Source organism: Amblyomma maculatum, chromosome 6, assembly GCF_055883805.1.
Source record: "Amblyomma maculatum isolate TAMU_Amacu chromosome 6, ASM5588380v1, whole genome shotgun sequence".
NCBI classification, from domain to species: Eukaryota; Metazoa; Arthropoda; class Arachnida; order Ixodida; family Ixodidae; genus Amblyomma; species Amblyomma maculatum.
Genome location: NC_139349.1, coordinates 140,525,976 through 140,550,166, shown reverse-complemented (window position 1 = coordinate 140,550,166; position 24,191 = coordinate 140,525,976). Strand labels below are relative to the sequence as shown.

General features: G+C 48.9%; 1 pseudogene; it reads right to left on the bottom strand.

Moving 5' to 3' along the window:
- LOC146186891 (sperm-specific sodium:proton exchanger-like) overlaps window positions 1-24,191 on the bottom strand; it is a 40,759-nt pseudogene that overhangs the window by 10,869 nt on the left and 5,699 nt on the right.

Sequence of the window (24,191 nt, the reverse complement as noted above, 5' to 3'; positions counted from 1 at the left end):
AGCTAATTTTGTTTATTCTGAAGAAAATTGAGTTTGCGCTCTTATAACATTCACTGTATTTTATGTACTGTAGTATGCTATGTAGCCTACTCCCCTCCGTAATGCCATTGGCCCTGAAGGTACAGCAACTAAAATAAATTAGTCGGATTTCAGCGTTACTACATGACTCAACCACCGGTTTGCCAGTATGTGCGTAGAGTGGCGATGAATTGTCGATGGCGGGACCTGCTGTCCTGCAATTTCTTTGACTGGCCGCTACCTGAGTTTGTCTGAGGCGGTCGTCATGCTGTCATCCAGATTAAACGGAAGCTGGAATACTTATAGAATAGTGACGTTAAATTATGCCCCATAATGACCTCAGCAAAAATTGCTTTTATCAACAATTATATCCCATTTGTCGTCGAGAAATTTCCTTACTTCAAGAAATCGCTGCTGTTCCTATGACTATATTTCGATTAATTATCGGCAGCAAAAGCTTATGAAATGCGTATTTTAAAACATTTTGCGCTGTTTCACTAAATAATGTTCACAACTAATTTATTAAGCATCGTTCTCTTCAAGTGGGACACGTTCTTTCATACCATCATGAACCTCAGGTGGCTGCATAGAAATTGTTTATCTTTCCCAGGTGACATCTCGGAAATGCTTGTGCCGCAAGGAATACCACCCAAAAGGCTACCGTTGCTGCACTGATATTCAGTTTTTCCGGTCCCTTCTCTACAAACACAGTGTTCCGAACGCGTACGAAAGGCTGCTAAGGCAAAAAACAGTCGATTGGGCGTTGAAAATCAGAGGCTGCTCTCTTCATACAAATTCGAACAACTGAATAGAGAAAAAGATTTTGTTAGCCGCGGCACCTCTTAGCAGCTGAACTGCGACCGGCGGAAGAAAGGACCAAAACAAAAACAGGGATGGGGTATGTAAAAGGGTACAAAGTATAAAGAAGCCTAAAGATACTGCATCGCTCGCATCATCTAACCAGCTTAGACACTTGTCGTCTATTAAAGACACTTTGTGTGCAAAAGACTAGGACCGCATGCGCTTTCTCCGTAGAATGTCATGGATCCCCCGCTGCTATCACCGCGTCCTTACATACCAGAGAGGAGGAACGGTGCCGTGCACTGCGGTTCGAGGCTATTTTCCTCCTCGCCGGGAAAACGGACTATACCGCAAAACCTCTCACCTGGTATTTCGGGTGTGCCTGTAGTACCATGAAGCCAATGATCCTGGCGATGTAGGACCAAATCTGGTAAAGAAGGCTTGGAGGCCGAGTGAATATTTGAATGGCGTCCATGACGCGTTCTCGTGGAACCACGTACGCCTGCGCAGCCCACGGAGAGAATAGAAAAGCTATTTTAAACGACTATATTCTGCTATTTGACACTTTCGCGACAAAGAGCCAGACAGCCAATAATTTGCACAAGCTCTCAACATAAATTGGTCACAAGGCATGAACTGGCTAAGCTGTCCCTCTCACTTCTCCCCCACCCCTTTCTTGTTCCCACTCAAAAAAAAAACGAAAAAAAACATTGAGGTGAAGGTTACCGAAGTGCAAAGTGCAGGTCTCACATTTATCTGCGTTTCGGCTACCACTCGAGTGATGGAAGGCTCGTCGGTGACGAGTCCCAACACGGCGATACAGGCGGGTGCGCTCACGTAGTCCCGGAAATAGCCCTCGTTGTAGAAGAACAGATGCGACGCCGAGTTGGGAAGCGATCCGTCACCAGGGTTCTCGAACTCGCCTTCGATCTGCACGCAACCAATAAATAAAATCAGTACTGTGGAGCCCCACCCTTTGTTCCGTGTAATGCAGTGTGTTCTCGCAGTCTGGGCTCAGAGTTTCAAGGCCGCTGACATCGGAGACCGACGCTAACGTGGCACCTACCTTGAGAATTCCGGAGTAGGTGAGCAAAATCGGATTCTCTTGCCCTCGCTCCACGATGACGTCCTCGGGCGAGAAGACAATGGGACGGATTTGTATCTGATAAAGAGAAGAGTTATGCGTTATGCGATTACTCCTCGAGTCGAGATTGCCTAGAGTGTCTGAGACTATCCTCAGTCATTTAGGACGTGAATTATGTACAAGAACCGCACTGTATGTGCACGGACCGCACATATGTACAAGAATCCTGACATTGTGTTTATGCCCGTCGCATAACAATGAACACGTGTGGCTGTTCTGGACAAGCATGACTGCCTGTATACTTCGCGGCCTATATTGACTTCGAGAATTCAGACTACTGTAGCGATCATAAAAAGGCATGTTTTGTTATAATGGTGCTAAATGCAGAAATGTGCGCTGAATCAGCCATGTATCTGAAAGAAAACTACACTGCATCAGCCCAGTGTTGTTGCGTAATAGGAATAGCTGAGTCAAATCATTATTGCCGTAATTATATTTATGCAGTAGACTAACAATGCTGACAATACGGATTTCTAGAGCGAAATAACATAAAGCTGTTTTTCTTGGCGCGTTGATCGTCAAGGAGATATTGGGTACACTAATGTTTTCCATTTCTTACCGAATGGCAAGAGTAGACCACTGTCTAAATCAGCTTGGCATATAGATTGCAGGCAGAGTCAACCGGACTCTATACTTCTTCCCATCTCGGTACACTGTATAGATTTAGTAAACAACATTCACTTCACCAACCTGCGCTTACCAAGGTACTCAAATCTCTAAGACAGCCACATAATGTGACGTTTGTACAGTGCTTTTTTGTGCTTTTCGTTTGTCCGAGCATAAACAGCAGCTAACTTACAGCGAGGAACTGCCGCACACTGCCGGAGTCTATCCAGGGGATGACGCGGAGCATGGCGATGGGCTTGTAGCTGGTCGGAAGACTGCAGGGTCCGCCGATGACACGCATGCGGCGAGCCTTTAGTGTCTGCGAGCCACGGAAGTGCACAATGTGAAGTCGCTGCGAATAGGTTAGGTACTATGGCCGCATCTCATGTTTAGCGGAGCTGTTAGTTGCCTTTCGGACGAATAACGCCCAACGATTCATATTGTTACCGGGAAACGCGGGACCAAAGTGATGTGCTCACTGACAAAGACGACGACCGAGGAACGCGGGCACGACGAAGCGTTGAGAAAGAGGACGACGCTAACAGAGTGGATACTGCACGGCTACTGAAGTCTTAGCGTCGAGTTGAGCCCATCGCAGTGCCGTTACATTAAGTACATCCCCGTAACATCTTGGTGGAGGTCGCGGATTCGACACAATCTGACGCTGGATCTCCGCAGTGGCCTTCACCTCGGAACCGTCACGATGACAACCAACGCGGCTCCATCTACCTCCGCAACTCCAACTGTCGTGGTAGCCCACCCCCGTGACCCTGGTCCATTCTGCGGAACAGATAAGGTCGATGTCGAGGACTGGCTTTCGCTTTATGAGCGTGTTAGCCGGCACAACAGGTGGGACGCCACGCTGATGCAGGCCAATGTCATCTTCTACCTTACTGGCACGGCACGCGTGTGGTTTGAAACACATGAAGCAGATATACCCTACTGGGATGTTTGCAAACAAAAGATCCGTGACCTGTTCGGAAAACCTGTTGGCCGTCAACTCGCCGCCAAGAGGGACCTCTCCACACGTGCCCGGACATCTACCGAGCCTTATATTACGTATATAAAAGACGTTCTGGCCCTCTGTCGAAAATTTGATAAAGACATGACAGAACCTGATAAGGTGGGGCACATCCTCAAAGGCATAGCCGACGATGCCTTCAATCTTCAACTGTGTCGGTTGATTGTTCTACGGTTGACTCCGTTCCGCAGGTTTGTCGACATTTCGAACAGGCCAAACAAAGACGCATTGCTCATCGCTTCGATCGGCTCCCCAACACTGCCCCTAGCGCCACGTGCGAGGATCTGCCGACCCTATGGCAACCTTCCAACACTGAAAATGTGACCCGAATCGTGCGTCGTGAACTGGAAGCGCTCGCTCCTGCTGCTTCCAACCCACCCGCCTCGGACAGCAACCTAGCGACGATATCCCTTATTCAAGGCGTCGTTCGTCAAGAGGTTGCCAACTTGGGCGTCCCCTATAGCCACACCATGGAACCCCACAGTTCGAGCCTCGTGTCTCCCATGGTCGCCACCGCTACGCCCCGCAACACCTACACGCCACGCTACCGATACCGCAATCCTGATGAGTGGCGCCCCCCTGACGACAGGCCGATCTGCTCACGTGCGCACGTATTGGCCACATCTCTCGCCACTGCCGCAATCGCTGGACATCACCACCTCGACGTTTTCCTAATGTTGACCGCTGCTCCGATTACGGTCACCGCCGTTTGACGCCTCGTTGTGAGCCGCCCCGCACCGATACTACTCCGCCTCCTCCTGTGTCCAGTCGCTCTCCTTCACCGCCAGCCCGCCGTTCCCGTTCACCTCGTCCTAGCCGCAGCTCCTCGCCGTCCTCTGCCGGCCTCTTCACGGGAAACTAGCCAATGCAGCTCGCGGAGGTGACGCTGCATTGGTACCCCGACCTAGAAATCCTCTACTGCCCATTTCTTCGCCCTGTAACCTCCTCTCCCTGTTCGTGGATGGTGTTCCCGTCTCTGCCCTCATTGACGCTGGTGCCCAAGTCTCGATCATGAGCTGATGGTTTTGCCGCCGCCTCAAGAAAGTACAGAGCGCCGCTTCGCCCACTGTTCGTGTTGCCGATGACAGTACTGCTGCCGTCACTGGGCTGTGCACTGCCCGAGCCACCCTTGCCGGTCATCACATCCCTGTTTTATTCACCGTTCTCAATCAGTGCCCTTACAATGTGATCCTCGGCCTTGACTTTTTAACGGCCCACTCTGCCCTTATCGACTGCTCCAGAGGCCTTCTTCGTTTGGACCTACCTGTCTGCTCAGAACATCCTCCATCTACACCCCGCCTTCGCTCCACCAAGCTCGCTCGCCTGCCCCCTGAATCTGCTGTTTACATATCTCTGTCACCTTTCCTGCCTGTACCTGACGGTGACTATGTTGCTTGCCCTGTCACCGAAGTCTTTCTTGACCGCAACGTCTTTCTTCATCTCATCGTACGCGTTACACAGAACAGCGCCTACCTTCCTATCCTGAACTTCAGTCTGTCACCCCAAGTTCTCCCCGAAGGAATATCCCTCTCTACCTTGTCCCCTCTCACAGACTGTACCATTTGTGCACTCACTCCTTGCCCACATTCAAGCGTCTTTCCAACAGCCATACTCCCCACCACAATTACCGACCCTATTTCCGCAATGCTTGCCTCTGAACTCAGCCCCGAAAACGCTCAGGACCTGTACAAACTTTTATTATCCTTCTCCGACATTTTTGACTCTGCTGCCGGTTGTCTGGGCCAAACATCAGTTGTGACTTCACCGCATTGACACCGGCGATGCAAAACCTGTACATCGGAGGCCTTATCGTGTGTCCCTTTCTGAGCGCCAAGTCATCCAGCAGGAGGTCGACAAGATGTTTGGCAACGATATCATCGAACCTTCGAACAGCCCCTAGGCATCTCCTGTCGTGCTCGTAAGAAAGAAAAACAGTTGGCGCTTTTGCGTCGACTATCAACATCTGAACAAGATTACAAGGAAAGATTTTTACCCGCTGCCGCGAATAGACGATGCCTTGGACTGTTTACATGGAGCCCGCTACTTTTCCTCCGTCGACCTTCGTAGCGGCTACTGGCAGATCTCTGTTGACGAACAAGACCGCGAGGTGACAGCTTTTGTCACACCCGATGGACTTTACCAATTTAAGGTTATGCGTTTTGGACTTTGCAGCGCCCCTGCTAATTTTAAACGAATTATGGACTCCTTACTCCGCGGCTTCAAATGAACGACTTGTCTACGTTACTTGGATGGTAATTGTCTTCTCGCCATCGTTTGAAAGCCATCTTCGTCGCCTTTCTTCCATCTTCGCACTTTTCCGGCGTGCCGGACTGCGACTGAACTCAAAGAAGCGCAGTTTAGGTCACCGCGAACTTAAAGTGCTTGGCCATTTGGTGAATGCCACCGGCGTGCAACCTGATCCCGACAAAGTTCGCGCCGTCAGTGTTTTTCCATCTCCCCGTTCACCCCGTGACGTCCGCAGCTTCATAGGACTGTGCTCTTTTCGCCGGTTCGTCTCAAACTTTGCCGCTGTTGCTCGTCCTCTCACCATTCTGCTGAAGAAAGGCGTTCCTTTCTCATGGGGACCAGAGCAGGCTAACGCATTCTCCACCCTCATCGCTGTGCTCACCAATCCTCCTGTGTTGGCCCGCTTCAACCCGTCTGCCCCGACGGAACTTCGCACCGACGCCAGTGCCACGGGATTCGTGCCATTCTTGCACAGCGACAACGCGGCCAACACTGCGTGATTGTCTACGCCAGTCGTCTCCTGTCCTCAACGGAACAGAACTATTCGATTACGGAACGGGAGTGCCTGGCTCTCGTTTGGGACGTTGGAAAATTCAGACCCTACTTGTTTGGCCGACCCTTCGCTGTAATTACCGATCACCACGCCTTATGTTGGCTCTCTTCTCTCAAGGATCCTGCTGGCCGCCTTGGCCGCTGGACACTGCGCTTGCAGGAGTATACCTTTTCATTTGTATACAAATAGGGTCGGCTCCACCAGGATGCAGACTGTCTGTCCCGTTATCCCGTCGATCCCGCTTCCTCTACTGACCACGAGTCGGACCCCTGTGTCTTCTCTATATCGGACTTTTCCCACATAGCCGACGAACAGCGCTTGGACCCAACCCTCAGTTATCTTATCGACCGCCCCCGCACACACAGCCGTGACTGTTCCCTCGCCCTATTCTTGCTTCATGGGAATACGCTATACCGCCGCAACATGCGACCTGATGGCGCTGAGCGCTTGCTGGTCGTTCCCCAACACCTACGACGCCCCTACAGCTGGTCATCTTGGCCTCTCACGCACATACGACCGCGTGCGCTGGCGTTTCTTCTGGCCTGGACTCTACCGCTCTGTCAAACGTTATGTAGCCGCTTGCGACCTCTGTCAACGGCGGAAGAAAGCCCCTGTGCTACCACCTGGACGCCTGCAGCCGCTTGCTATCCAGACTGAACCATTTGCTCGTGTTGGCCTTGACCTCCTAGGGCCCTTCCGCGAGTGCTTGTCAGGAAACAAATGGATCGCTGTGGCCACCGATTATGCCACGCGGTACGTGATCACTCGCGCCATTCCAACTAGCTGCGCCACAGACGTTGCTGACTTCCTTTTGTACGACGTCATACTTCACCATGGTGCTCCCCGTCCACTACTTACCGATCGTGGCCGCTGTTTCCTTGCCCGAGTTGGTGAGGAAATACTTCGTTCTTGCTCCATTCAGCAAAAGTTCACCACTGCGTATCACCCTCAGACGAACGGCCTTACGGAGCGTATTAACCGCACACTCACCGAGACGCTCGCAATGTACGTATCCGACAGTCATCGAGACTGGGATATTAGTCTGCCATTTGTCAACTTTGCATATAACTCTTCGCGTCATGACACTGCTGGGTACTCTCCATTCTATCTTCTCATTGGAAGAGACCCCTTACTGCCCTTCGACACTTTGCTTCCCGCCGCTGGCCCCGTCACAACCTATGCACGCGATACCATCGCCCGAGCCGACGCTGGTCGCCAGATTGCTCGTCACAATCTCACCATCTCTCAAGAAGCTCAAAAACGCCGCTACGACGCTCACCACCGCGATGTGCACTATCCTCCCGGATCTCTGGTGTTGCTCTGGCTTCCGTGCCGTCGTGTGGGGTTGTGTCAAAAACTTCTGCCCCACTACACAGGTCCTTACCGTGTACTACGCCCAGTGACCGACGTGACCTATGAGATTGTACCGCTCCACCCAAAGTCACCGACTGCTACACCCACTTCCGAAATCGTAAATGTCGCCCGCCTCAAGCCAAATTACTCCCCCTCCGCACCGCACGCCTAATACGCACCGGGACGTTGACTTTTGCTGAGGGGGGTAGTGTTACCGGGTAACGCGGGAATAAAGTGATGTGATCACTGACAAAGACGACGACCGAGAAATCCGGGCACGACGAAGCGTTGAGAAAGAGGACGACGCCAACAGAGTGGATACTGCACGGCTACTGAAGTCTTAGCGTCGAGTTCAGGCTATCGCAATGCCTTTACATTAAGTACATCCCCGTAGCAATATTTACACTTCGGTAGGCTTTTTTATTAAGGCGAAAGCCTTCCTTGGCTACGTTTTTGAAAACGTATCCGCAAAACGTGGAAGCATAGTCTGTTGCCATAAGGCAGTCAGATCGAAGATCCAATGGAGTCCATGACTTTCGTAACTCAGTAATGGTCATGACAATTACTAGTGTCTAGTCATGATTCTCAAAAGTGCTTAGTGATGTCACTCAAAACTGCTGATTTTATGACATTGAAAAGTGCTAAAAGTGTTGAGTCATGACGCTCTAGAATATACCAAAGAGCATCCAAAGCACACGCTTTCCCTTTTCTCCTATGTAGGTGTCTCCAGTGCTCTCAATGTTTTTGAAAAATAGTCAACCTTCGCTCGTTCTTTGCAGGTCTTCCTCGAACCCATCGCAGGCGTCTATGGCACAATTTTTCTTTCAAAGAATAATGAATAGGTTTTTAACTGTAGGTTCTTTCGGAGCAGACAGCGGCTGCGCGGATAACGTGCTTGCACATGTTATCGCCCCAACCTGTGGCCTCACCACGCAGAGCTCCTGAGCTGCTTCCGCGTCTAGTAGTCCCTCAGACTGGTGGTCGTCGATGTTCCTGGCGACGTCGTCCAAGATAGCAGTGCTCGCCTGGCGACTACGAAAGGCTACCATCACTCCCGGGAAACGAGACTGAAATAAACAGAGTTCCATCGCAATGAAGTCAAGCTGGTCCAATTTTCAAGCATCGCAGAAATCGAGCGTCAAATGCCACGTCATCAATCTCCGTAAGTCATGGGTAATATTACTGAGACAGTTGACTTAATAATCTTTGTCAAAAACTGTAGTGCGATGAAAAATCTAATTTTTCCTTCTTGGGCATAAAAAATACGACTGCCGTGGGAGGTCGAACGTTTCAACAGATTCCGCATGCGTAAAATAAATTCTTTATGCTGACCTCGGAGCCACATATGTACTGCTGCTTTCATCTCATTGACCGTGATGAATTTTGTTAGCTCCAACACACAGCAATGCTTTCAATTTTGCCTCGCTCATATGAACAAGTAGCAGAAAGGCGTTCAAAGATTGCTCACTTATTTAGCAGTAAATATCTATTGCTTTTCAGCTTTGCTTGTAAAAAAAAAAGAAAATTTGCGCACTGTTTTTTCGTGCACAATACAAGTATGCGGCCATATTACGTGTAATTTGGGGATGTTTGCCTCGATGCCCACCTCTGAATGGCGGCAGGAAATAACATATGAAGAGTAGAACCCCGTGCGGCATAATTAAAACGTCTAGAAAAAATGTGAGGTTGTTTTAAGTGTCGCCCATTTATTATGAGCTTTGTACTCTCCGCCTAATCAGAACATGGCTAAAACGAACTTTATGTGCCCTAAGGGAAAAAAATGCTTCCCTTGAAAAACGTCGTGAAATTAACACTCTGCTGCTAATGCGCGTGCGGTGTAGGAATAAAGCCGATGTGTTTTTCATTTAAACAACTGCTACAACCGTATATGTGGATAATTTCACGAAATGCGGCCCACCAGGGGTTTACTCAAGAATCCAAATTAGCATGGGGTGCCTTATTTTTAGGGGACGCGGGTGGGGGGGGGGCGGTAGATGAGGAGCGGTGGTCATTCATATTTTTAAGGCGAAAACCTTTCTAGGCTTATGGAACGAAATGCCGTGAGTGGTATCTGTGCGTCAGATATGGGCACCTTATTTGTGCGCTGATAGTCAATTGCCAATCATCCCGATGACGTCATAACAAAAATAAAACTGTCTCTCTCAGATCTCCAGCCGAGAGCTTTAACCAATTACGCCACAACCGGGATTGTGGAACGGACATCTTAATTCCCTCTGTCTACGTTGTGAATGATAGTAGCAATGACAAAGACACTGCAGTTAGTGATAATGATAATGATGACATTTGCAATGATAATGACCGTGCATTTCTTTGATAATGGTAATGAGAGCAAATATTATGCACCGTGTTCAGCAGAAAAGACCTGGCTTTTGCATTTGTGCAGTATATATTCCAATGTGCTCCCGAAATTTTTAATTTGTCGTCGATGTGATGCCAAGGATTAACACTCATGCGAAAAATTGCGAAGAGTTACTTCACTTTACACAAAGACAAAATGCGTATTTCAGAACAAGAAACAACAAGAATATATAAATTGTCGGTAAACTACATTACACTCCCGGCTACTAGCAATAAACCTCATACAAAAAGTTGCTGTTGAACACCCCATGCGTACATAGACTTGGAAACAATGCTGTAAAAAACGTGCGACTTTGCACAATGGCATACTAGAACAATACACACGCACACAGCATAGAAATTCGAATCCATTGCGCACTCTGAACGTGTATTTTACAGCCTTGATATCGGCCATACGAGTTGCATGACCCTGACACATTTAGATGTTTATTTACGGCTGCTACGCAAGAATTGGTACATTGAAGTGGGTGTCGGGGTCATGTTCCACCACAAGCAAGCTATGGTAATATGTCCCTTCGCGTACATGCCTGTCTTCCGGCACTTTAGGCGAAACTCCCGCAATGGGCAAAACACAAATGTTCGTTATGAATGAAGTGCATTCGGGGAAAACAAGGTGGTGCGTAAACCCCCCTTCCCTCCCTAGGTCGTGTTTAGGGAAATTGCTGCCGTCACCGACATGCACTTTTTTGTTGACATTTTTCGAAAGCGCTGAAACAATATGGACGGAGAAGAACGAGACAGAGACGAGCGCTCATTCGTGTCTGTTTATTCTCCGTCTATATTGTTTCAGCGCTTTTGAAAAAATATCAAACGTGCACCCAGTAGCCCGATTCGCCGCCCATCTGCACTTCTGGGAAGAGAACGTAATGCCGTGTATCAAAAGGCAGCCCAAGGCACACCTGAATCTCGACGAGTCGTCGCAACACGAGCAGGCGGTTCAGCGTGGCTCGACCACGGATCTCTGCAATGGTGTTGCTGTTACTGACGAACTTCCAGACATTCTGCTGAACTTCTTCCTCGCCGGTAACGATGGCATGGCCGATCTGGTAAGCGTCGTAAATCTTAGCGTCCAGGTAGCGATGCACGTATGCGGCCACCCGTTCCAGTACATGCTGTGAAAATGCGAGAAGTATAAAAAGCGTGAGGCTACGATCGGAGGAGAATCTTGGAAAAGACGGTTTCTGGCTAAATTGAACGTTTTCCTTCACAAAAATTCTTAATTTGCGAAAGAGTTCGTTCTGATGACCTGTGACAACAGAAACCAGAAGACAGAATAGGAAAAGAGGTAGCTATTTGTAACAGTTATCACAGCCGAAGAAATGATGACTGGAGGAGAAAACGCAAATATACAGCGCATATGTAGTGACGACGACTCACAGATGTTGACGCCAGATGTATAGATAGAAATAACTTTATAGCTGCAAAAGCGGAAACCGTTCTGAAAAGTCCTACGGGTGTGTTCAGTTTAGATAAAATCCTGGATCTTTTCTGGTGTCTGGGAAATTAAAGCGCCCATTCGCAGTTTGCCCCGTTTCACACTAAGACACTTTGGCCGTCTGCATGCAGTACTTGTTTGCCGTGCTATTTCGGACTGCTACGCACTGTTACGCCACTTCAGTATTTGGTATCACTGGGTTATTTCGAGCATTCAGCGCGCATCCGACAATTGGGATAGTGGATTCCGACATAGCTGCGAAGCTCGCCAATATTTATGGAGACTGTCAATATTTACACAAAGCCGCGAGAATATTCGTAAAACAAATCGGTTTTGCCTGCAACTCTGCTAGACATACATCAGTGGTGTGGGATTTTCTCTTTATGCCTCACTTTATGCTCTGTAATTTCTGCACGCAGAAAAATCTCACCATGCGGTGGTCGTGCCCATGAGTGTGCTCCGGCGTATTTACGGCTATGATTACAGTGAAAAGAGACAAGTGGTTCTTTATTGGGGAAGAAAAGGGGGATCGGCACGTTCAACTGTCTCCTCAGGTATGAGGGATCACCGCCGTTGCGCCGAATTAAGGGGGAGGGGGTGAAAGGAAGGGAGGATGACTGGGATAGTGGGAAGGAAGAGGGGGATAAAAGGAAGGGAGGATGACTGGGATAGTGTGACAGTGAAGATATTCACTGTCACACTACCCCTATGACAGTGAAGTTACCGTCAGGCATGCGCACAGAAGAGGAGAAGGAAGTGCAAAAAGAGGCTCTCCGGAATAGAGGAAGAAGAAGAAGAAGCTCACCATCTGTTAGTTAGCACATCAGGCTAAGGTCCAGAATCACTCTGTAAGTAAACCCTAACAGTGTGGTGTAAGGTGCTGCAAAGATCACCACGGATTTTTCTCTACCCCGTTCGAGCCGACGACTCGCTGGGCTTCCCCTTTTGACCACCAGAATGATCCAAGACGACGACGCAGGGCAGTCAGGTCCAGCGGCACCCGCATGGCAGCATTACCGTGAGCCGCGGACCTTTTCTGGCAAGGCTGGCGAAGACGTGGATGAGTGGCTCACCAATTACCAGCGGGTGAGCAAGTACAATCGCTGGGATGCCACTGTAATGCTGGCAAATGTTTTTTTCTTGGACTCCGCAGCCCTGACATGGTTTGAGAACCACGAAGCGTCTCGAACGAGCTGGGATCGTTTTGAAGAGGAGATTCGAAATTGTTTCGGAGATACCACGGCAAAACGGAAATGCGCTGAGCAGACTTTATTCCAGAGAGCCCAAGGGCCTGGTGAAACATGCACAATGTACATAGAAGAGGTCCTAAAACTCTGCAAAGCGGTGAAACCGAACATGTCTGACGAAGACAGAGTTGGCCACCTCTTAAAGGGCATCGCGGTAGACGTGTATAACTTTGTAATTACAAAAGAAAACTTAGATTCTCCCGCGGCCGTGATCAAACACAGTCGTACGTTCGAAACTTTAAAGCTGCGTCGCATAACCCCGAAATTCGGCCATCTGCCTAACGTGACCACTGTTGCAAGCGTGGATTCTAACAAGCATTCACATGAGCCTCCGCATTTGGCCGACATGATTCGCCCAACTTTCCGTGATGAGCTCTCCCGCCATCAAGATGTGAACCGCAGTGCAATCCCCTGTGATAGCTGCTCCCTGCAGGCGGCTCCCATCCAGCGCGCTTTCTGGTGTTCTACCGCTCCTCCTCCCGTCCGTGACCACCGAAACGACTCATATGGCCCTGCTCCCCTAGCTCGTTCCCACTACAGGACGCCACCTCCTCCGCAACAACCCCAGCGGCTGGACTTTGCTGATCGCTGCGATCTTGTTACCGAGGACTATTATTTGGACCGTGCTCGCGAACCACCCGTCTGTTACCGCTGTGGTATGCTTGGCCACATATCCAGATGCTGCCGCCGCCGGAACCCGGCACCACGCTACCAGCGCCAATGGACAAATCGCCGTTCTACCGTGAGTCCAGAAGTCCGTGACCCGACCTATCCCCCTCCTTCGGGCTCCTACCGCCACGTACCACCACGCAACGACTCACCAGTTTCTGATCGCAGCCTGACTCCTCCTGCCCGCCGCTCCCGACAATCGCCTTCTCCCCACCGTTCTTCTCCGCCACCGGGAAACTAGCGTGTGCAGCCGATAGAGGTGCGGTCGCCAGGTCATCGATTTTGCCAATTCCTCTACGGGTCGTTATGCTGAAGAACCGCTTGGAAGTGTTAGTGGATGGTGTTCGTGTTATGGCCTTAGTGGATACGGGTGCTAGAGTTTCCGTGATGAGCTTAGATTTTAAGAACCGTCTTGGCCGCAAAATTAATTTGGGCTGGGATAGACCTGTCATATTTCGAGGTGTAGGGGGAGAATCGTTGGTTCCGCTTGGTATTTGTTATGCAAATGTAGCGATGGCTGGACACGAGTTTAGAACTGAATTTACGGTGCTCCCTTGCTCTACGCACGACGTTATGCTAGGAGTTCACTTTTTACAGCAGTGTGGCGCAACTTTCGACTTCAACAGTGGCGAGATATCCATAAGCCCCAGCCTTCGATCGGCCCTCATGGAGGAATCGCCGCGGGCGGTCCAAGTATTCTCTGTCTTCGACGATACCATCGTTCCGGCGATGTCCGCCATCTTCGTCCCAGTTGTGTCTTCGGGTGCGGTTCCCAATGCCTTCGACGCTCTGGTGGAATCCGCGTCTCTTTCCGGTGCCAAAAAGAGTGTGTTGGTGCCCCGCAGCGTTGTTCGAGTCAACGAGGGCCGTGCCACGCTTTGGACTGCCAACCATACCAATGAACCTGCCGTATTGCCGCGTGGTTTGAAACTCGCCGACTTTGAAGAACGCCTTTCTATGCACATCGCCGCGTTCAGTGACGGCGTTGCTCGTTCAACTAGACGTCCCGATCATGCTGATTTCCAGTTTGTCTATGATAAATGAATCGCTGCCCACCAACGACCGGCGAATATTGATGGAGGTTCTTATGAAACATGCGGACGTGTTCGACTTTGCTCGAAATCATCCACCACCGATTCCGCCTTCCCGCACCCATCACATGATTGACACTGGATCTGCATACTCGATTAGACAGACACCATACCGTGTTTCTCCTTCAGAACGTAAGATAATTGAAGAACAGGTCCGTGATATGATGCAAAGAGGAATCATTCAGGAATCATCAAGCCCATGGGCCGCCCCTGTGATTCTTGTGAAAAAGAAGGATGGCACCTGGCGATTTTGTGTCGACTATCGCCGCCTCAATACTGTGACCAAGAAGGATGTTTACCCGCTCCCGCGTGTTGATGATGCCATTGACTGCCTCTATTCAGCTTCCTACTTTTCATCTGTTGATTTACGGTCCGGATACTGGCAGATACCGATACATCCGAAAGACAAGGAGAAGACGGCATTCGTGACTCCCGATTGGTTATATGAATTTAGCGTGATGCCTTTCGGCCTATGCAACGCTCCAGCTACCTTTGAAAGATTTATGGACAATCTTTTGCGTGGTCTGAAGTGGCAAATTTGCATGTGTTACCTAGATGACGTAGTGATTTTTGGGAGGACCTTCGCCTAGCATAACAGCCGTTTAGCTGTGGTCTTTAACTGCATGGAGAAAGCGGGTCTCGTGCTGAACTCTAATAAGTGCCGCTTCGGTGAACGCTAGATTGTTGTGCTTGGGCATTTGGTTGACAAAGACGGTGTTAGGCCTGACCCACAGAAGATTGAAGCTGTCAGCTGCGTCAAAGAGCTCAAGTCTGTGACTTTGCTCTTACTATCGACGCTTCATCCCTAAGTTTGCTTACGTAGCTTACGCCCTCACATGCCTCTTGCAGAAAGATATTCCTGTGAAATGGATTCCTGGATGTGTTTCTGCGTTTCGCCAGCTCAAGTTTCTTCTTACCTCGCGGCCCATACTGCGTCATTTCAGCCCGACAGCTCCCACTGAACTCCACACTGACGCAAGTGGCGTCGGCGTGGGTGCTGTGCTCATACAACGGCATGACGGAAATCAACACGTTGTCGCCTACGCAAGTGCACCCTCAGCAAGTCTGAACGCAACTATACCGTGACGGAGCAAGAGTGCCTTGCCGTCGCTTTTGGCGTACAGCGGTTTCGCTGGTACCTTTATGGACATTTCTTTACAGTCATCACCTATCATCATTCACTTTGCTGGCTGGTGAATCTACGCGACCCCGGCAGTCGGTTGGCCCGCTGGGCATTACGCCTTCAGGAGTTCTTCCTTTTACAGTGTCCTTCCTTTACAGTGTCGTACAAAAGTGGCCGCCAACACGCTGACGCTGACTGCCTCTCGCGGCTGCCTCTCGCAACTACCCTCTGCGATGACAACTTTGACGACTATTTCGCCGCCGTTTCCGTACAATTTCCTCATCTTGCCACTTTCCAGCGAGAACAACGAAAAGATCAAGACTTGGTATCACTTTTTGAAAAAGCTCGTGATCCGGCATCTTCGAACCCTTTCTGCATTCGCGATGGTTTGCTGTATCCAAACAAATTACTCGTCTGGCGGTGCACGCTTTCTGCTAGTCGTTCCGGCTAGCCTCTACTCCTCTGTTCTACACTCTGCACGATGACGTTAGAGCTGGCCACTTGGTGTTTGCCAGGACTCTTACGCGCATTAAGGAACGTTTCTAATGGCCAAATATGCATCGAACGACTCAGCGTTACGTGAACTCCTGCGTGCAGTGCCAGCGGTTCAAGCTCCCCACGACTTCTCCGCCGGGCCACTTACATCCGGTGACACCACCGACCACACCATATGAGAAAGTGGGTGTTGACCTCATAGGCCCGTTTCCCCGCTCGTCGAAATGCAATTGCTGGGTCATCGTGTGCGTTGATCATCTCACGCGTTACTGTGAAACTGCCGCCATCCCTTCCGCCACCGCCGCTGACGTCTCGTTCTTTCTTCTTCACGCTGTCGTCCTCCGTCATGGGCCTCCTCGTGTAATTATCAGTGACCGATGCCGCCAGTTTACGGCAGATGTTGTGGAACAGCTTCTGCGCTATTGTACTTGCCAGTTGCGTCACTCTAAGCCGTACCATCCCCAGACAAATGGCCTCGTCGAACGTACAAACTGGACACTGACAAACATGCTTGCGATGTATGACTCGTGGCACAAGAACTGGAATGACGTGCTTCCTTTCATTACTTACACCTATAACACCTCGAAGCATGAGACAACTTCTTATACTCCATTTTTCCTCCTCTACGCCCGTCCGCCTCGACGTTCTTTTGACACCATTTTGCCGTTCTCTCTCGACACCGAGCCGTCTGTTTCGAGCACCTCTGCCACGCTGAAGAGGCTCGTCGGGTCACCCGATTACGCACTCTGGCCTCGCAGGACCGCTCCAAGCAGCACTACGATCGTCGGCATCAGGATGTCTCCTACCTTCCCGGCGACTTAGTGTTGCTCTGGACACCTCTCCACAAGCGTGGTTTGTCCCAGAAGCTGTTGTCGCACTACACAGGCCCATTTATTGTGCTCAAACGCATCAATGAGTTGAACTACGTCGTGTCTCGCCAATGTTCCCACGGTCGTCCTCTCGGAAAACACAGGTAGTTCATATCGAAAGAATGAAGCACTGCCACTCTCGCTCGGGACTCTGACAGCCCAGGGGCTTCGTCTGCGAAGGGGGAAATGTCAGGCATGCGCACAGAAGAGGAGAAGGAAGTGCAAAAAGAGGCTCTCCGGAATAGAGGAAGAAGAAGAAGAAGCTCACCATCTGTTAGTTAGCACATCAGGCTAAGGTGCAGAATCACTCTGTAAATAAACCCTAACAATATACTTCTCCTTCAACCAATGTACTTAGGGCAGTTACGTTGCCACCAGTTACGGCAATGCGGCACAGGATACCTTAATAGCAACCAAGGATGCTACCTATTCTACAGCTGGCTTTTATCGTACTATGCACACATGACCGCGAATAAAGAAAGGGAAACCCACCTCGGCGTACTTTGCGGCGTGCAGGAAGCACAGCGAGATGGCGGCGATGAAGCACACGATGAGTGCGCTGTTGACCAGGTCGTTCTGCTGCATAAGGAAGAGGCCGCACAGCAGGGTGAATATTAGCATACACACGGCCACTAGCACCAGATCTAGGCGGTTGTAGTTGTCCATATTCACGATGCGCTGGCCATACGCCGATATCTGAAATTGAAATGAAAACGGCGCTGTTCGATCTGTTCGATCTGTTCGCTGTTCGAGAAATTCAGACAGCCGCTTGGGTGTACGGAAGATTTAGTGAAAAGCACCAATTTTCAGCACAGAATATGAAGTTTTGTAGAAGACGTGTAGTTTGGGTGTGTGTGCGCATATGTACAAATATATTCTATCATGCTAATATATGCGCAAAACCAGAAACCAGTATATAATTGTTCGTATAGTATGTTTTATTAAGGAAACAGCAGTACTGTAGTTCACCGTTGAACATTGATTAAAGTTCACAGTATTACGTTGAAGGACGCCTACCTGCGACAGCTAAAGTAAATCAAAGAAACGTGACTTACCATGACGGTAACCTATGTGGTGAACATGGTGAGGTAGATGGCTTCGACGCTGATTGCGGCGATGAAGGCGCTGCTGCGAGCCGTCACCAACAAGATGCGCAAGAGCCCGGCCAGCACGAAGACTATGGCTAGAGTAGAGCTTGTGACGACCGTCTCGTAGTAGGAGTGCTCGAACAGCTCGACCACACGCTCGCGTAAAGGCCTCTGGATCACGTCTATGGCGCTGTCCTCCGTGAGTCCTTCCTCGTGAGCGCTGCCGACGTTCTCCTTCTGGAGAGGACGTAGAAGCAGAGTTACTAACTTCTTCACTGGTTGCGTACCAGCCGTCGTATATACACCGGTTGTATTTTAAAATGTGTTAAAGGGTCAAAAGGTCTAACTTACCAGCCAAATAACCCACTGTGGTATTGCCAGTATCGACCCAATGGTGTCCATGTCCAAGTATCTGAAAATATCCAATGCGGGCGTTAGTAATGATAACATGAGGACATGTGTTCACTTCGTCGCCGAATCTCCCTACAGGCACTTCGTAGAATCAAATTAAGTTTACTAGAATCTGGAACTGGAAGTCAGTGCCTTGAGGCTTTAAGACGGACAGAATGCAGGCGAGTATTACACGCAGAAGTACAGATAAGGAGGGCTGGAATATAATGCTAAATTGTTATTACTAGCCATATTAATCGGCACCAATACCCATATGTTTGTCGGCATCAGTATGAACAGAGCAGGAGCATGCAGAAAGGTAGAAATGTGGCCATGAAAAACACGCGTGTGATGGGATTAGTGACGAGTGTAAGGGCTTTGTCCGGAGGTCGCGACAAGGAACCCTTTATGCGCTTACTTGTTGCTGCTCGCATTCACGCTTCAGTATATAAATAGAGAATGGCCCACTCATATTTGCTAGGCTTGTGGACGGGCGTCTTTCCCTCGCGTTCTCTGGAGGCTGTGGCGTTAATTCATCCGCGGAGCGCGCGTCCTCTATAGCCTCAACGCCGGGTCGACACGTGTCATGTTTTAAAGAAAAGTGTGCGTTCTTAGAACAAGTCTGAATTCCGTCGGCAACCGCGGGTGTTCAGTTAGAGGCAGCTCGCAGTACGTGACGCCAGAGTTACGCGCCGGCGAACAAGCTTTGTGAGTGGATTGGTTTGGTCCCAAGGCGATCAGACTATGAGATACGCAGTAGTGGAGAGCTCCGGAAATTTCAGCACCTGAGGTTCTTTAACTTGCACCAATCGCACACACAGCCCACTGATACCTTTCTTATTGCCTCCATCGAAAAGCGGCCGCCGTGGTCGGAATTCAATCCCGCATCTTGGGCACAGTAGTCGAGCGCTCTAACATCTGCGCGAGCGCGACGGGTGTGAGTGGATTCCAGAGCACGAGTGCTTGCATGAGCACGAGAGTCGCGGCAGCGGCGCAGTGGGTTTTACTGCGATGATGCTTCTGTGGCTTTAACGGTATTGCTCATGCTTTCGCGTTTTCACAATAAGCAGTCTTAAATGTCCATACCTAACTTTTTCCGTGTTTTACAAGGCACACGCTGAATTCCCTTCAGATGTATTCTGTGGCTTATTTAGACCAATGTTTTAGCGATACTCCGCAGACTATTTTTGCGTTTCATTTTATCATTTTTGTTATTTTTTAACTGCACTACGATTAGCTTTAAGTAAATATGTCGCGAACGGTAGCTTTTCATTCGGAGTTATTTATTTTCGCTGCTTTAGGAATAAACGCTTGTGGAAAATAAAATTGCTGTACAGATGGCGTCAACCTAGCGCGACTGCTGCGGAGAGAATAATAGAAGTAAATTTTCTTACTTTTCTCTTTCGTGGTGAATGGTGGTATAATGGCGGCGGCTTCCTGCTTTGCTCGGTAGAGCTATTATACTAGTAAAGGGCGACCACAATCGGTGGCTTGTACCAACTTTAGTTATTTCACGACACCGGAGAACTACTTCAATGTATGAGTTGTATCTCATCGTGAGCTATTTCTCTCCTCAACATTTTGCACTATTGCGTATTGGGAGAGCGCTCTGGGTCTCCGATTGAACTGGTTGAGATTGCTCGCACATTCCCCACGTAATGAGCTTCTGTCGACCATCCTGAGGGCTCTCCATATCCGCGTATCAGCAATAGCCTTGGAAGTATAAGGACCATACCGGCGTGGTCCAATCATAATTCAAGATACAAATTCAAACCTCGCACTGAAACAGCTCCTCGGTTTGTTGATGAAAATTCCTTGCTCTAGGTGGCCAGTTGAAACTCGAAATACGTTTCCATTTGGGATCATCTTCAACAAGCTGCCTCTCGAAAACACAGTTCAAAGACGTGATTGAAAAACCAGTGCGTGCAAGAACCAACATCCAAGAAACCAGGATGAAAAAAAGCTACGTCTGAAAAAGAGGAATTATAAGAGAACGTGCAGGCTGGCTGCTCGAACGGCGCTAGGAGCGAGAAACGAGGAAATCAGAACGAGGGAGCAGCGTACCTGGAGGACGGACGGCCCCATAACTACGGCAAATTGCGTTCCACCAGACTTGCTACACCATGCAGTGACCAGATCTGGGGCCTGCCTGCTGTCTCCAGCCCTGCGAGCGGCCTACTCGTGCATTGCTCCCTATTTGGGGAATATAGTCTACGCACGCATTCGGCGCCGTGCTGGACTCAGACGCCCAGGATGCCTGTCGCTTCTGCCGTTGGACGACAGCTTGAAGCCTCTCGCCTGAACCGGGCCCCCTCCAGCGCTCTAGCCGCATGCTGGACTTACCCAGATTCACCTCGACACTGGGCGTACCTCGCCAATCTTGTCCACCAGACATCGGGCGTCTGCACCGACTCCTCTCTCATCCTCTAGCACCTGGTCAGTTCTCACTATTTGTCTTCATCTTATTTTTTAGTCTCACTATCATCTCGTCATTTGCGTGTATTTATAAAATATGTGCTTCTAGCTTGGCCGGCCTGGTGCATTTTTTTGGTACCACTGAAGCAGCCTTTAGGTGGTAATTATATTCAAAAAAGAACCTCGTCATAACGATCTGAGTACGTCTGTCTTCAATTTCTTGCCTACATATGAAATACAAGTTGCGTGGTATGAAAAAGAAATAAGCGCATTGGCTGCTGATATTCCGCTGTGCAGGCTGGAATGTGACTTCGATGATTAAGGAATATCTTATGATGAGGTTGGTTCAGCAGAGGGACCTAGAACCTGATATTGTCAAGTGTTTACACGATACTTTAAAGAGAAACTGTAATGCAAGGCTATCTAAGAGGAAAATTACACCTCCGGGGACTGTTAACAATTTGGTCGGTTTCAACGCTGAAATCATGACCGTGCTTCTGAAAAATCGGAATAGAAGTCATTTTGTTTCCCCATTTGCGTTTGGGTTTTACAGCATGGTTTTTACTGCTCTTACAGGAAGGCCGAGACAGATTAGGCGGGTCGTTAGGGGAAAAACTGCCCCTGACCGCTGATCAAATAGCTGTATGTAAGGTGCGTCTATTTCGGAAAGATGGAGCTACTGTTTAATAGTCCGAGTATTTTTGTTTTTCACATATTTTTCGGCCTGAACTGACAGCTTACGCTTTGTAATGCTCCGGAATTGCTGCTCGTGTCGCCTTTGAACAGACAAAGCGGACTGTATGCGGAGGGAGCATTGCTTCGCAATCAGTCAGGATTGGACGCAGCCTTTGTTCTGTATAGGCGGTAGCTGCCAGGCGAAATAGTGTTGCAGATGGTGGAGATAACCTAATACGACATGAAGTGCAAACTTTGCGGAGGTGCTGGAGAATCAATTAAATCCATTATGTTGCAGAGCTTTGACGTGTATCCATGAGTTTCTGACACATGAAAGAGTACCAAACAAGACTCTCCCGGTGGTCCGGAAGGAACAATCTAAGGCATAGAAGCACTGACAAAGGAGCTCGCTTTTATCCAACCGGATGAGCCACCTCAGCGCAAGTTAATTGAAATAACGAAGAAGCACCCCGAACCTCCAAAATTGTTTCCGTACACGAAACAGGCGCTTTCTCCTTAGGATTACGGGTACCCTAAGCATGCTTGAGCTCAAGCTGTGTAATAGGAATTTCATTTAACCTAAACCGGTATCTTACCGATAGCAAGTTGTGTAAAAGTCAGCTACCCGAAATACGCGGGGGTATAGCTGTGTGCCTTAAACATGTGCAGAAAGTTTTGGCTCACAATAGCAGAGTTGTCAGAAAAAATGCCGAAATAACAACATTTGGACATAAATATCATTTTCTAGCTAGACTTCACATTCCCGTTTAGTGTTCTTTAAACATATACAGCGTGTCTGGGAAGAAGGACAAAGTTCCACTTACACTTTCTTGTCAAATGGGTACTGAAAAGCAGCAATTAACGTCATTTTGGTCCTTTGCTGAATTATTCCTTGGCGGTACTGACGAGCATAGCTGACCTTCAAAAAAAAAAAGATTTTTACAAAGCTTCTTAAAGGGTTCTGGAGATATTAACAAAGAGCTCTACCACGGCTTTACAAAGGGCTAAATGCTCCCTCCGCAGAGCAATAATAAAGAAAAAGTGTGCAGGAGACCTAGCTCTCACTGTAGTCTATTGCTTATGTTGTTATGGAGTGTTTAGAATATGCTTGTTCTATTATATCGTGACTTCATTTGCTTTTGCAGGACCACCGATCCTGCGGGAGAGCACGCGAGGGATATAGTTTTTGTGTATAACCGTAATTATGAGGTTATTAAGTTTTTTTATCATAGAGACTTCGTGACTGAGAGAAAAAACTGATTTTTCTGCGTCCTACTGTGTCAGCAGTAAGGCCGAGGACATGAACGAAACGGACACTTTAGTTATAGCACACAGAAAATGGTCAATATTTCATGCTAATGCAATTCGCTGTGGTCCCTTTATAGATCTTGATTTCTTTCGTAATTATAAGTAGGAAAGCTAATTTTCAATACCGTGTTTCTGCAAACTGGCTAAGTCAATTGGCTTATGATTACTGAAGACCCGGTAACGTGCCTGCTCAATTCTGAGGACGTTTTCGACTGCCAATGTGTCGATGTGCCTGGAAACCTTTCGAAGTCGTACAATGCATCCAGCCCTCTGCAGACAGAAAGAAGGTACCGTCATCAAGGTGGCGTCGGTGCAAGCTGAAGCGCATGCTAACATACCGAACCAGGTAAAAGCGCATATTTGTGATTATAGATCCTTTGAATGTTGTGACAAGGCTACTGTAGGAAGCTGAACGGCATTTACGATAGTACGTTTGCGCTTTCCCGGTATAACCTGAATCACAAAAGGTGTCTAGAAGCGGAATGATTTACATTTAGGGTAGCAGATTCAAAAACAAAATTGCCAGTGTCTGGCGGGAAAGGAAAGGGCTCACGAAGGCTGTCTGTAGTCGGAAGCCGGCCTCGAGCGGGTTCCGAATGAGCGTGTTCCGTGCCACCCAGTGCCAGTCTGCCAGCAAGAATGAGTCATCCCTCATGTAGAGGGCACGAGCCGAGTCCGCAGCCTCCTTGAGGTGATGCACCGCGTCACGCATGGCGCGTAGCTCCACGTCCGACACCTCGAGCATGCCTGCGCACAGGGTGAGGCTTAGGAGGAGCTAAAAAGGAGAGGCCTTCTGCTGGACGCACCTAGGCTGCCGAGGACCACCTGCAATAGGGTGACGTTAATGAGCTGCGTGAGAACCATGTCGCCGAAGACGTACAGGTACGACTGGAATAAAAAAAAAATAAATAAGCGTCAAATTTTTCGTACTATAGGCTGATATTTTAGAATGACTGCCGTTTATACATACGTGATCGACGCTATTATTACACATTCAGACAAACTTTCGGCTTTCCTTTGTGCGATGCGTACTAGTAATTCTCGCTTCGTCTTCGTAGCGTGAAATGAGCGCTGTCTTGGGAATTATATTCTGCAAGCCGCACTACGAATTGTTTGTGGAATATAACTTTTGTTCCCTCAAAAATGTGACTTCATTCATGACTTTCACATAGTTTTAGCCGATGACAAAAATATCAGGCCTTCAAAGCCTTCCTTGTTATTAAAATGAAAAGCTGGCCAAAACAAATTATTAAGCGCGAGATGT